General features: G+C 38.1%; 1 long non-coding RNA gene across 1 annotated transcript in view; it reads left to right on the forward strand.

Annotated features, from left to right (window-relative positions):
• Positions 1–10,085: 10,085 nt before the first annotated feature.
• LOC124613180 overlaps positions 10,086–12,621 on the forward strand; it is a 29,770-nt gene continuing 27,234 nt past the window's right edge. The window contains exon 1 of the long non-coding RNA XR_006979616.1: positions 10,086–10,147. This is a non-coding gene — a long non-coding RNA (uncharacterized LOC124613180). The remainder of the gene's footprint in view (positions 10,148–12,621) is intronic.

The raw sequence follows: 12,621 nt of genomic DNA on the forward strand, positions 1-12,621 counted from the left end.
ACTTTTCTGAAAACTATTCCTTTGTTGTTCAAGTGAAATACAAGGGCACCACTGGGTAAACAAACAGGCCACAGTTTGTCCATTTATGTTCTGTTATAAAGATCCAGATAAACTAGAGTCATAGTTTTTGTGTTGCAAATGATTACTTTGAGCACAAAGCTACAGCAGTGCATGCTTTTCACCTGCAGTTAACAAACTACGTAAAACAGCACGACAGTTCCATAAACAAACTGATGAACTTCTCTGATGGTGCTGCAAGCCAATATAAAAGCAAACAAATATTAATATCTCCTTTCTCCGAGAAAAAAAGACCGTTGGCTTGGTGCAGAATAGCACTTTTTTGCATCATGCCCTGGGAAGAGTGAGTGTGATGGCATAAAGGGTACAACAAAGTGAGCTGTCACAAAAGCTAGTCTGCAACGGACCTATGAGAACCAAATCTGTACACGTCAAGAAATGTTCACATTCTGTATAAAGAATAGGTAAAAGGGATTACGTATGTTTCATTAAATGTGAGGAAATACGAGAACTCTATGCCAATGTCTTGGAGGAAAGATTCAAAACTTGTCAGAAGGTTAAAGGCACCTGATCTTTTCATTGTTTTATACCTTAGTCATACAACTTGCTCAACTGTATCACTGTGGAAAACTTGTACCACTGACACTTCAAAGTAAGGACATAGTGGCTTGTGTCTATGACGAACAGTGGTGGATTGCCAAAGTTGGTAACATTGCTCGTCAAAACCAAGATGTGGATGTTACATTTTACCAGCACCAAGAACCCCGTTTAAAAAATTTGAAAAGGATGAATTCGAGAGGCCCGTTAAAAATCATTAAAGGAGTTGTCTTCTCCCCTGGAATTTATGACTGTGACTAGGCGAACATTTAACCCTGTGCCCAACATGAGTGAAGAAATATCTCTGTTGTTCAATAAACAACATAGTAAAAACAAATAAGTTGAGAACGGGATAATGTAATGAATTGTCTCATTTTTTAAAGAGTTATCCTAGATATTTTTAAATTATGTAATTTATACACTGTTTCCATCAGCCCAGATATTGCAAACAGTAAGAAACATATTTTTGACTCGTATTTGAAATTTTTTTGTCCATGGAATCTCAAGGTTGAAATTTATACAGAAGTTTGATATCATAAAGGTCTATTAAATGTGTAATTTTCAGATTTATATCTGGTCCATTAACAAAGATTTGCAGACCAAAGAATGAAAAAATTCAAAACATTTGTTTTTAAAGTGTTTTTAAGTATAAGCTTGTCATAATTGTTTCTGTAAAAAAAAAAAAAAAAAAAAAAAAAAAAAAAGGTATCTATACTGAGTAGTGTAATACCACAAAATGTATTAAGGCTAAGAAACTACTCTTTGGAAAGATAGTATTAAAAATGGTTTTTTTAAATTTACAACCAACAACTTTGAGACATTAAAAGTGTATTCCCTAATACATTCAGCAGGGTGATCATGGTTTTAATTTATGGTCCAGTGTCTGCTGAAATAAATACCTCTTATATGAAAGGTCTGGCGCAATCCATTACCGAATAATTTAAAAAACCACAGACGCTTATAAAAGTGTAAGAATGCTTGCAGCCTGAAACAAAAATGGCTGCTCTTTCTAAACGATAACCAATAAATGTTTTTAAAAAATATTTTTGAGTCCACCAAACATGAAGGAATTCACCCAGCGAATTCTTTCTACGCGAATGCAGTTGTCTCTCTTTGTAATTTTATTGCTTTCTCAAGTATGTTTCCCTTTGGATACAATTAATTGATAGTTTTATGGTTTGGATGGTGTACGATCTTCCACAGAATGCTTGTATTTACTTAATAGGCACACGTTTCAAAATCCAAATATTAGATCATTATTTCTCTGAAGGAAACATTTTTTCCAGTATAAATCCTAGAGGCAGAATTGTATTGTTTACATTGTGACTGCAGCACTACTCTTCTCTCACCTGTTGTATATAAATATTTCTGGAATAATTTTATCACCTGTTTAACAGGACACTAATGACAGCAGCGGAGAAGCTTGCCGCTGTTCCTGATGTGGATATCGACCCAGAAGGAACATTTAAGTATGTTCTAATAGGTGTCTTTGGTCCAGAGGGTCCTGATGGCAAAGAACCGAGCAAATTAGTGGTCAGTAACTGGTAAACTAATATTTGGTCAACTTTGTGATACATTATTATTTGAGAGACAGTCGTTAGCATCATTTTTCAATTTTCTCAGTTGAATTTTTCTTTTGATGTCGGTGACTTCCAATGGGGAATTGTAGCCTAAGGTTGGTTGTTATCTGCATAACATAGTGTTTCAGTGTTTACTGTTAAATTGGAAGGGAGATGGTGGATGGTGATACAACTGAAAACACACAAAAAATTTTCACTGAAACACTGTTGAACTACAGTTATGGCCCTGTGTGCTATGGTATCTTTGTCAGATAGTGTTGACAGAGGACATGAAAAAGCATTCAAAGAAGAGCAACTTATGTTGTTTTATTGCTAAGAAGGGGGAGTGCGCCATGGACATGCAGGGTGTGTACGACCCGGAAGAGCCGGGGAAAAACCCGGGAAATTTTTCATTGTTTTTGTTTTCAGTTAAATTTGTGTAATTTTGATTGGTAAGAACCAATACTCTAACAAAGGATATTTCTGTGTCTCAATACTGCAGCAATAAAACATGAACAAGAGAAAAAACGAAAATAAAACTTAAATTTCAAGGGAAATGCACCATATACAGCAACAAAACGGTGCTCATACAAGTGTCCGCCAACAGTAAAATGCGTCAAAGGCCTTAGGAAGACTGTGCAATGCTTTGTAACAGCAAATTGCCTCTGCTGAGCGTGACGTCACAACTGTTTACATTAAATTCATTTTAACAGTTACGAGCTCGATCATGCACATGCACAGTTGAGTAGTACCTTCTCCCGCTTCTGGCTACAGAAATTGTTGGCTGTGTAAGCAGTCGCAGCAAGCAGCTAGATGCTACTGGGAAAAATTTTACTGGAGCGCCCAAGCTGCCAGATTTATACATGCGCAGGAGGTCCAAATCTAGGGAGGGGGGGCAAATTCATATTCTTGAGGGGGGGGAGGAAACCTTGTTTCACAAAGCGACTCGCATCCAGCGCACGTTAGTTTGTTAGTTTATCAATTATTCATATTACGTTGAAACTCATCCCTGTCGGTTTTTGAACATTTTTAACACATTCTAAGTTGATTTTGAATGAATCGTAAGTTGATTTGTGAATGCGTGCGTAGTGTACATGTTTCCTCTGTCAGTGGAATCTGACAGAGCTGAGCGAAGTAAGGCTGAACGGATGAATGCCAACCGCTGTCTGATTGTGTGGTTGATTGTGTTTGCGAATGATGAGCGTTGTTGTAATTACTAGCGGAATCCATAGATTCAGATTACAGGAGTGGAAATAAACGAATAACAGGTAAGAATGATTACGTATTACGTTCTCGGTGTATACAAGAAAATGAAATTTTGACAAAAAATTTTTGGGCAGATCGCTATACTAGTAAGGGCGAGTTGTACAGTCCACAGCTAGCAGCTACTTTAAGTTTCTAGTTCACCTTTATCTCTCCCCATATTTTTTTATCTTTCATTTTCATTTCAACCTCATGTTACACTTTCCACCTTCTAATACCATGTCACCCTCACAACACCCCCACAAAAAAATGGTCTTTAAATATGTCTGCTTGTGTCTGTATATGTGGTCTTTAAATATGTCTGCTTGTGTCTGTATATGTGTGGATGGATATGTGTGTGTGCGCGAGTGTATACCCGTCCTTTTTTCCCCCTGAGGTAAGTCTTTCCGCTCCCGGGATATATATATAATTTTTTTTTAACGTCCTATCTCAAACGCTCGAGGGGATGGCGGGGTATTGCCCCGGTTCGGAAATATTAGAGATCCGGGACCGATGCGCAGAACAGTCTGAATTACAGTTGGGAAGTGTGTAGTCTCCACGTGACCCATTTTTACATTTAGTGTTTTTGCTGTTTCCTCTTCATTTACTGCTCCCACGTCAAATGAAGACAAAACAGATTTCTGTGGCCGGGAGCTATCAAGTGAATTAAAATACATTCACATAATTATGGAAGGCTAAACTGTGTTATTAGTAGCAGATTTTATTTTATTTCCATCTTTCTGACAGTCAAGCGTTAATTGCCTCTTAGAACAATGAAGTTATTTTTGTTGGTTTGCCAAAGTTATTTTCTTTCATTGATCTTTTCCACTAAGGCAGACAATATAATTTAGACAAAGTGTTTAATTCCACACACTGTGTTTGCTGCATTTCAAGTGCACATTTTCAACTTCTAGCTTATTTGGCGTTACGCCATAATAAAGAACCAAATATGAGACAGGACAGTACTGGTACTCCAAGAAAATTTACATCCCAAAAACCACATAGAAAAGCTTAATAACAGGTCGTGGGATTCTGGACATACAAATTTGCACTTTAAATGTGAACATTTTAGTATGGGTCATGAAATTCTGATTCTCTTGGAGTATCCTCTGATGTCTTGTTTCTTACATAATGTAATATCTTTTATTGTTTCACACGTACGAACATGCGGGCTCCCTACGACATCGTAGCTGCGCTTGCGCAGTGATGCCTGTCATCTGGCGCTCTCTGGCAACTGCAGAAATGAACCTATTTCTAACAGGTCGTGGGAAAATATTTCGAATGGTGGGTTGAAAATCGTTACCATCAAAGTACCATTCTAGCAGTTACACCAGAACTATGTGAGATAATATACGATGAATTTCTTAAATCACAAAGTGTTTGACTCTCATTTAAAAATCAACTCTTTGATGATGAGCCATTTAGATGAATTTTGAGCCTGGAAGATCAGACATTAATGTCGTTATTAAAAATTTTACTGGCACCTTTGTGTGATACATCTTAAATTGTAATACGCGCATAAAAGACCAACATTTTATGTGAAAGCTTAGCTTCTCTTGCAGCGTATTAATCTGATAGACCAATATTATATGTGAAGGCTTTGCGTTTCGTTTAGCAACACTATTTACATTAATTTGAACCATTAACTTTTTCTGTTTGTGTGTTCGCGCTACTTAACAGTGATGTTGCTGTTGGTTGACTACATCACGTGTCCTAAGCTCTGAATACCTGCTGTGATCGGCTGGCGAAATCGCATGAAATGAGCTATGACTAACTTACAAAAGCGCATCCCAATCTCAATTTCAATGCTTTGGAAAGTAACATGCGGTGTTTGGTGGAATTCGAGTTCATACTTTCCTGATACAAAAATATGCAGCATACATGTTGCTGCACATCAAAGATCTTTCCAAAATGCGTGTTTTTTTTATTTTTTTCCCTAAAGCGCCAGGACATTCTACGCCCGTGTATAAAACCATAATCAAAGGACTTATAAGTTATACAGTTCCAAGAGAAAATATACCGTCAGTTAACAGGGAAAAAGTATGTTTTCACTTGGGAGAAAGTGTATTTTTGACTGAGAAAACTGGGAATTTTTTTTCCTTGTCCGCGTATACCCTGACATGATATACAAGTTGGGGTGACAGTCATTAAAACAAAGGTGTTTTTTGTTATGATGAGATGTTTTCAGGAAATTTCCTCTGAATGGCAAAATATTTTGTTGGCACCCACCTACATAGGGAGAAATTATTATCATGATAAAGTAAGAGAAATCAGAGCTCCCACAGAAAGATTTAAATGATATTTTTCCCCAGTGCTGTTGAAGAGTGGAATGTTACAGAAATAGTCTGAAGGCTTTTCGATGAATCCTCTGCCGAACACTTAAGGATACAGGATACTTATAAATGGTGGAAAAATCAAAATTTTTTAAATGACTTTATTAAATTCTATAGTCTTTCCTGATTACATTGATATATACACTGTAGGGTTTGAAATGAAAAAAGACCTATACATACCAAATTTTAAAGTTACGGTCATGTACGAGGTGCGACAATAAAGTAATGAGACTGATTTTCTTTGCGAGGTGTGGCACCCCTGCAGGCTTGCGTAGGCACAATATCTGTGACCTTGGTCTATAAGCCGCTTCTAGTCCAAGCGGCATGTTGAAGCAACTGCTCAGTCACGAGTTGTGCTGTAATAAGTTAACACGTGTTAGTGTCTCTCATCACAGAAATGGAACTGCATAATATTGCGCAACAGTATGCCATTTCTTTTTGCGTTAAATTGAGTGAAAACGCGACGACAACTTACGGTAAGCTTAAGAAGGCTTTTGGAGAGGAGGTTATGTCAAAAGCTCAAGTTTCTGATTGGCATAAAATGTTTAGTGAAGGCAGAACAAATGTTGAAGATGAAGACTGCAGTGGACGACTGTCAACCTCACGGATGGGTGCATGAACTCGTAAAATCTGATAGAAGTTTATCCATGAAAATGATTGCAGGAGAACTGCACATCAATCGAGGAACGGTTCGTCTAATAATAACATTGCTGATAATTGGATTCTGCATCACGATAATGCACTATCCCATACTGCTCTGTCAGTACAGTAATTTCTAACCTCAAAACAAATTTCGGTACTACCAGAGCCACCTTATTCACCAAATATTGCTCCGTGCAACTTTTTTCTCTGTGAAAGAGTCAAAATGGCGGTCAAGGACACCATTTTCAAATAACACAAGATGTCCCAAGAGCTGTGACGAAGGTCTTGGAGGATATTACAGAAGATTAGTTCCAGAAATGTTACCATCAATGGCAGAAGTGCTAAAGAAAGTGTGTGCAATCAGAAGGGAACTTTGAAGGAGACAACACGAAAATTGACTAAAACTGTAAGCAACATTTTTTTTCACATCAGTGTCATTACTTTACATTCGCACCTTGTATACTGCCATGCCCCCTTTATTTCTGTTACAGAAACCAGTATTATTTTGAAAAGAACTGTGCACTTTCTTTCTGTTTCCAGCGATTATATGTATGATACATTGTATATGTTGGTAACAGTGCAGGTTTCTAGCGTCTGTAAATGATTATCTTTGCAAGTATTTACTTTTGTGTTCTGAAGCAGTTTGTTCACATGTTAATAAACGTTTGTTTCCCAAGTGCTACATATATTTGTGGAAATACATATTTTTTAGTGTGCCACACATCAAGAAATTCAATAAAAGGAAATTCTGTGGTAACCAGTTGACAAACAAAACAAGCCACACTGTTGAAAGTAACCTACGTGTCAGTTCTTCAGTGAAGAAATTCACATGTGGCACGCCTCCTGGTGATTCAAATTTTTGTGTTAAAAATGACGCTGTTTGTAGTGGATTTGTTGTTGTTGGTGTGGGTATCTTATCTTCTTTGATAAAGGAAGTGGAAAAATGTAAACAATGTGATGGTGTAGGCTGTCTGGAACTAACTGAACAACAAAGTAGCAGGAAGGGTTTAGCGCCAAAATTAGTTGGTCTGTGTAGATCCTGTAATAAATCTACCTCGAAAATGACTTCGAACATTGTGCATAATTCATATGATGTGAATTTGAAGTTAGTGTACGCAATGCGTGCAATAGGAAAAGGAAAAAAAGGCTGCACAAACGTTCTGTCATTTGATTGATCTTCCTCCTCCCAGTAGGTTCAGCAAGTACATAAGAATACTTTTAGGTGCCTTGACGGTTGTGTCTAAAGCATCTATGAAATGTGCAGTAGAAAAAACTGTTAATATTAGTGAAACAAGGGACATTGCTGTTGCACTTGATGGGACATGGCAACATCGAGGACATCGTTCCTTGAATGGTGTTTTAAGTGCTACTTCTGTGGAGAATGGAAAAGTTTTTGATGTTGAGTGCTTATCTAATTATTGCCACACCTGCCATAGTAACACTGAAGGACATATTGAACATCAGTGTTATAATAATTATGATGGTTACAGTAGAGGTATGGAGAGTGATGGAGCTCTAAAATTATTTCAGAGGTCAGTGCCCGTTCATAACCTTAGATATACAAAGTACCTAGGTGATGGGGAATCTAAAGCTTTCAATAAAATTAATGAGTTCAATGTTTATGGTGATAGCTTCGTAACAAAACTGGAGTGTTGTGGACATGTGCAAAAGAGGATGGGTGCTAGATTGAGGAAGCTAAGAAGAGAAATGAAAGGAAAATTGCTATCTGATGGAAAATCTCTGTCTGGCTGAGACAGATTGACAAAAACTGAAATAGACCTCCTTCAGAGGTATTAAGGACTGGCCATTAGACAAACTGCACCTCTGAATGATGATACAGCAATGAGGAAAGCTGTATGGGCCACCTACTTTCATAAGTTGTCCACAGATGACCACACTGTTCATGGACTTTGCCCTAAAGGAGTAGATTCTTAGGTGTGCTTACCAAAAAGCAAAAGAAAGTGGTCAAATATACTATCAAAATATCATAAGCATTTTCTTCTTGAGCCTGTTATGAATGAAATAAAACCAATTTTTAGAGACCTGAGTGGACCCTGTTTTGCTTAGTACCACATTTACTAGAATCTAAGACACACCTGAAAAATGAGACTCGAAATCCAGGAAAAAAAATTTTCCCGAATCTAAGCCGCACCTGAAATTTGAGACTTGAAATTCAAGGGGAGAGAAAAGTTTTAGGCCGCACCTCCAAATCGAAACAAAGTTGGTCCATTGTAATATGAGACACAATTTAGGTCAAATGAATGACGATACAGCTACAGTAGTTTGGTTCGAGTCGTAAGCTCAGTAGTTAAGCTTTACCAGGTAGCCATTACTATGCGTCAGGCGCTCCGTCCATATTATACGGGTACCCTTCCTCTTTCGCGTACTTCGTTAGCGAAACAATGGCAAGAGACTGCTATTTACTGTTACCTACACTCCTGCTTTCTTGGAGAATGATCAACAAGAACCAAATAATAGACAGCGTACGATAGAAGATATTCTGAACGGGAGTTTAGCGAAAATTTTTCTCCGTTTGAAAATCTTTGCAGGCACCTCGTTAGTACATTACATTCTGCACTGAAATTAGTCATCTTCGATTTAAAAATCTAGTCAATTGCCGTGCTTCATTTCTGACTGTATCACTATTAGGCATAAGAATAATACAAATATAAATATGGGACGATATCTATATTTTTCCGTGTTTGCTGTTGTCTCACTCTAGTTTCGTAGTTTATTAGGCAGACAGGATTTAAATGAGTTAGCAGCAAACACGAAAGAATACATGGCAAAATGTTTATATTCTAATTATTCTTATGTGAAGAGAATACTGCATGCTATTCACAATTCATAAAAGTTCCTATAAGGAACCATCTCTTCTCACAGTTAGGAAAAAATTCAGAACGTAGAGTTGGCCATATTGACAAACATCCCAAACAGTCTTGCCAGTCGGATTTTCGTAGTGCATTGAAATGCTGCTACGTTCAAAGGTGCACAATACGGAATTTGTATTTACTTCGTTGGATAATGTATGAAAATGCAGTGGTCGAAACTGAAGGCGGAGGAAAAACTTGTCTGCCACCCCTTTTTCTTTTTCTTTTTTTTTTTTTAATACACTCATGCAGAGGGTTTGGCGCCAGTATTTATCTTTGTGCCTGCAAAGCATGCCTGTGTAGCGCTACATATATTCGACAGCAGAAGTTAGTTGTGGCGGCACCTACCAACATTTTCCAGAACTTCCGCTTACTTTGCACTCAATTCTAAGCCGCAGGCGGTTTTTTGGATTACAAAAACTGGAAAAGAAGTGCGGCTCAGATTCGAGTAAATACGGTAAATGTCTTCATGGGGGCACTCAGAATACAAATGAAAGTTTCAACCATTCCATACGGGAAAGATTACTCAAGAATGTTTTTGTAGGAATAAATACATTAATAGTTGGTGTACTAGATGGTGTGCTATGTTTCAATGATGGAGTGATAGGAAGGTAGGAAGTCCTGAGAAATTTAGGCATAAAATGTGGCTCTAATATGAAAGATCAATTTCTTCTGTGTGACAGACAACGGGTGCATGAAGCTGAGAGATTCGCTCTTCAAGTTACCAAAGAAGCAAGAAGTGCTAAAAGGAATGCCAAGAGGAAGCTTGAAGATGAAGAAAGGCTGCAGGATGTAGACTATGCTTCAGGAATGTTCTGAGGCACAGTTTAATTGGACTCATATGTTCATTCGCAATTTCCCGCTAGTTGTTTTCTTCAGAATTCAGGTACAAATATTTCCTAAAGTTTATAAAGCATTGCTCTCATTTTTTCTGTAACTTTCGGTAGTCCATACTTATGTAGTAGACCTAAGCTTTATTGCAGAATCAGCTAAATCATAGAAAAAATAACATTTTTATTAGGAAAAAATTATAAATATTAAATGTAAGATGTGATACTTTTTTATCCTTGTAATATACGTAATAGGTGGAATTAAATAGGTCTAGTACCTCAGCCATGTCATGCATGTCTGGTAAAAATTTGGTCTCCTTCAAATGTATAACATTGGATCAAATGGTACCTCAGTTTGAGGAAGAATTTCCTTGTTACTTTTTTTAAATAACTCTAAGCAGGTTCAAAAATATTCAAAATACTTCTAATTTGTTTAGAAAGTGTGATCTATTACCTGATATCAACAAAAAATCTTAAAACATATACATTATAAACAGTGCCTGAAAGAAATAGGTGTTGATTTTTACATAATATTGAGCTGGAAAAATGCCGTGTATCCTTAAGTGTGAACTGCCAGATAGCTGTGTAGATTTACACGAGAAATATCGTCTGGTTTGCACTGATGATGTAATGATGTGAGGGGGCTGAATGCATTTTTTTTTCCAAATTTAATGTGCCATTATCAACAGAATGATTGCATGCAGATCATTATATTGGCGTGTGAGGTTTTGGGATTGACATTTATTTTTTTATCGCGTATCTTGAGACTTTGAGCCAAAGCTCATGGGATGAGGTGGTACCTAGTTTACAGAAAGCTGAATATATAATTTATAAACAAAAAATTACAGAATTAATAAAATATGAAATTAAGAGAAATTAGGATAAATTACATGTTGCATAGAGAAGTTCTCATGTATTGTGAGGGTCTCCTGTGTGGAATTCTAGCATACCACAAGGTAACCTTTGTGTGTGGATTTGAATACTTAGGTGTATCACTCTTTTTTTCTGCCCTGCTGGGAAATTTGGAAAACAAACCCTGGAGAAATCTTGTTTTTTGTCTCAGTAGATGAAACAGTTTGTTTACTGGGATTTCCTGCATCGTCGCTGGCTGGGTGCAGCTTAATACATGCACCGCTTCCCTACTCCCTCATTCTTACTGCTTCTCCACTTCCTACCACTCCCCTCAGCTTGCAGTCAGTGCTGCCACCACTTCTTGCCACTAGCCTAGTAGCTGCCGATGGGTGGCGTGAGGGGTGGTTTGTTTTGATATGATTCTTGGAGATTGTTGACCCAGTGGCTGGAGACAACGGTCATATGTGCACGAGTTGTGTCTGAGTGATTGTGTGAATATGTGTGTGTGTGTGTGTGTTATTTTCCAAGAAAGGTTATGGCCAAAAATTTAGTTGTGAGAGTGTGATTGTCTTTTCTACGTGTCTGTCCATGGTTCAGCTATCATCTTTACGTTGAGTTGCTACCTATCTTCATTAGCATTAATTCTCAGAGTATTTGCACAAATTGATGGATTTATCACCACCATCTCATTTTGTCAACATAATGTCAGTGACTTGTGTAAAGCTGGCCACATGAATGGACTTCCATGATGGGCCAAAACCACAGGCCATTTCTGTGGGTCTCTCTAACTGATTGGGTCTGCCGATTTGAAGCCCATCGTTTCCCAATAATGTGCAAGCCCTGCCCATCGGATCTAGTCTCGCCGATCTGCTCCCAGGCCGGCTTTGTTTGTGTGTGGTATAATGCAGTGGGTTTTCGTGATTTATATGAGGACTCAGGACTGTGGTGCTCCTCGGCAGGCCAGAGGCCACGGGCGATGGAGTTCAGGAATTGTGACTTTCTCACTGCAAGTACAGTGTGCGGTACATTTTTTTATAAACATTTTATTTATTCTAGTACATTTTGGGGCTTAGAAAATAATTTATACAGGATGTACATATCTTTTTTTTTTTTACAAACATTCAGTACGCGAATCATGAGTGACCCGGCAGACATCAATACAATAATCGAATTCGTGCCATACCTGTCCCAGCATGGCATCGTCGATTGTGATATTTGTTTCTCGTATTCTCTCCCGGAGCTCCGCTACATCACGTGGTAGAGACCATACATACACCGGATCTTAAATGTGTCCCCACAGAAAAAAAGTCACACAGAGTGAGGTCTGGTGATCAGGGAGGCCATTTCATGAAACAGCTGTTCCCTTCTGTAGCACGGCCAGTTCATCGATGCGGCAGCTCCGTGTTCAGGTACCCGCAAACTTCACGATGAAAATGGGGGGGAGCCCCATCCTGCTGAAAGATGAACGGAGAGCCCAATTGCATCTGAAGCATCAGCCATTGCTGCAACAAATCCGAGTAGGAATATCCAGTGACAGTTCTCTTGGCGAAGAAGAATGGCCCGTACAGTTTTCGACACAACAAAGCACAAAAAACATTTACATTTAGCGAATCACACCCAAATTCAATGCATTCGTGTGGATGCTTTGCACCCCAGATTCGACAATTATGCCTGTACA

The sequence above is a fragment of the Schistocerca americana genome, chromosome 4 (assembly GCF_021461395.2).
Source record: "Schistocerca americana isolate TAMUIC-IGC-003095 chromosome 4, iqSchAmer2.1, whole genome shotgun sequence".
Lineage (NCBI taxonomy): Eukaryota > Metazoa > Arthropoda > Insecta > Orthoptera > Acrididae > Schistocerca > Schistocerca americana.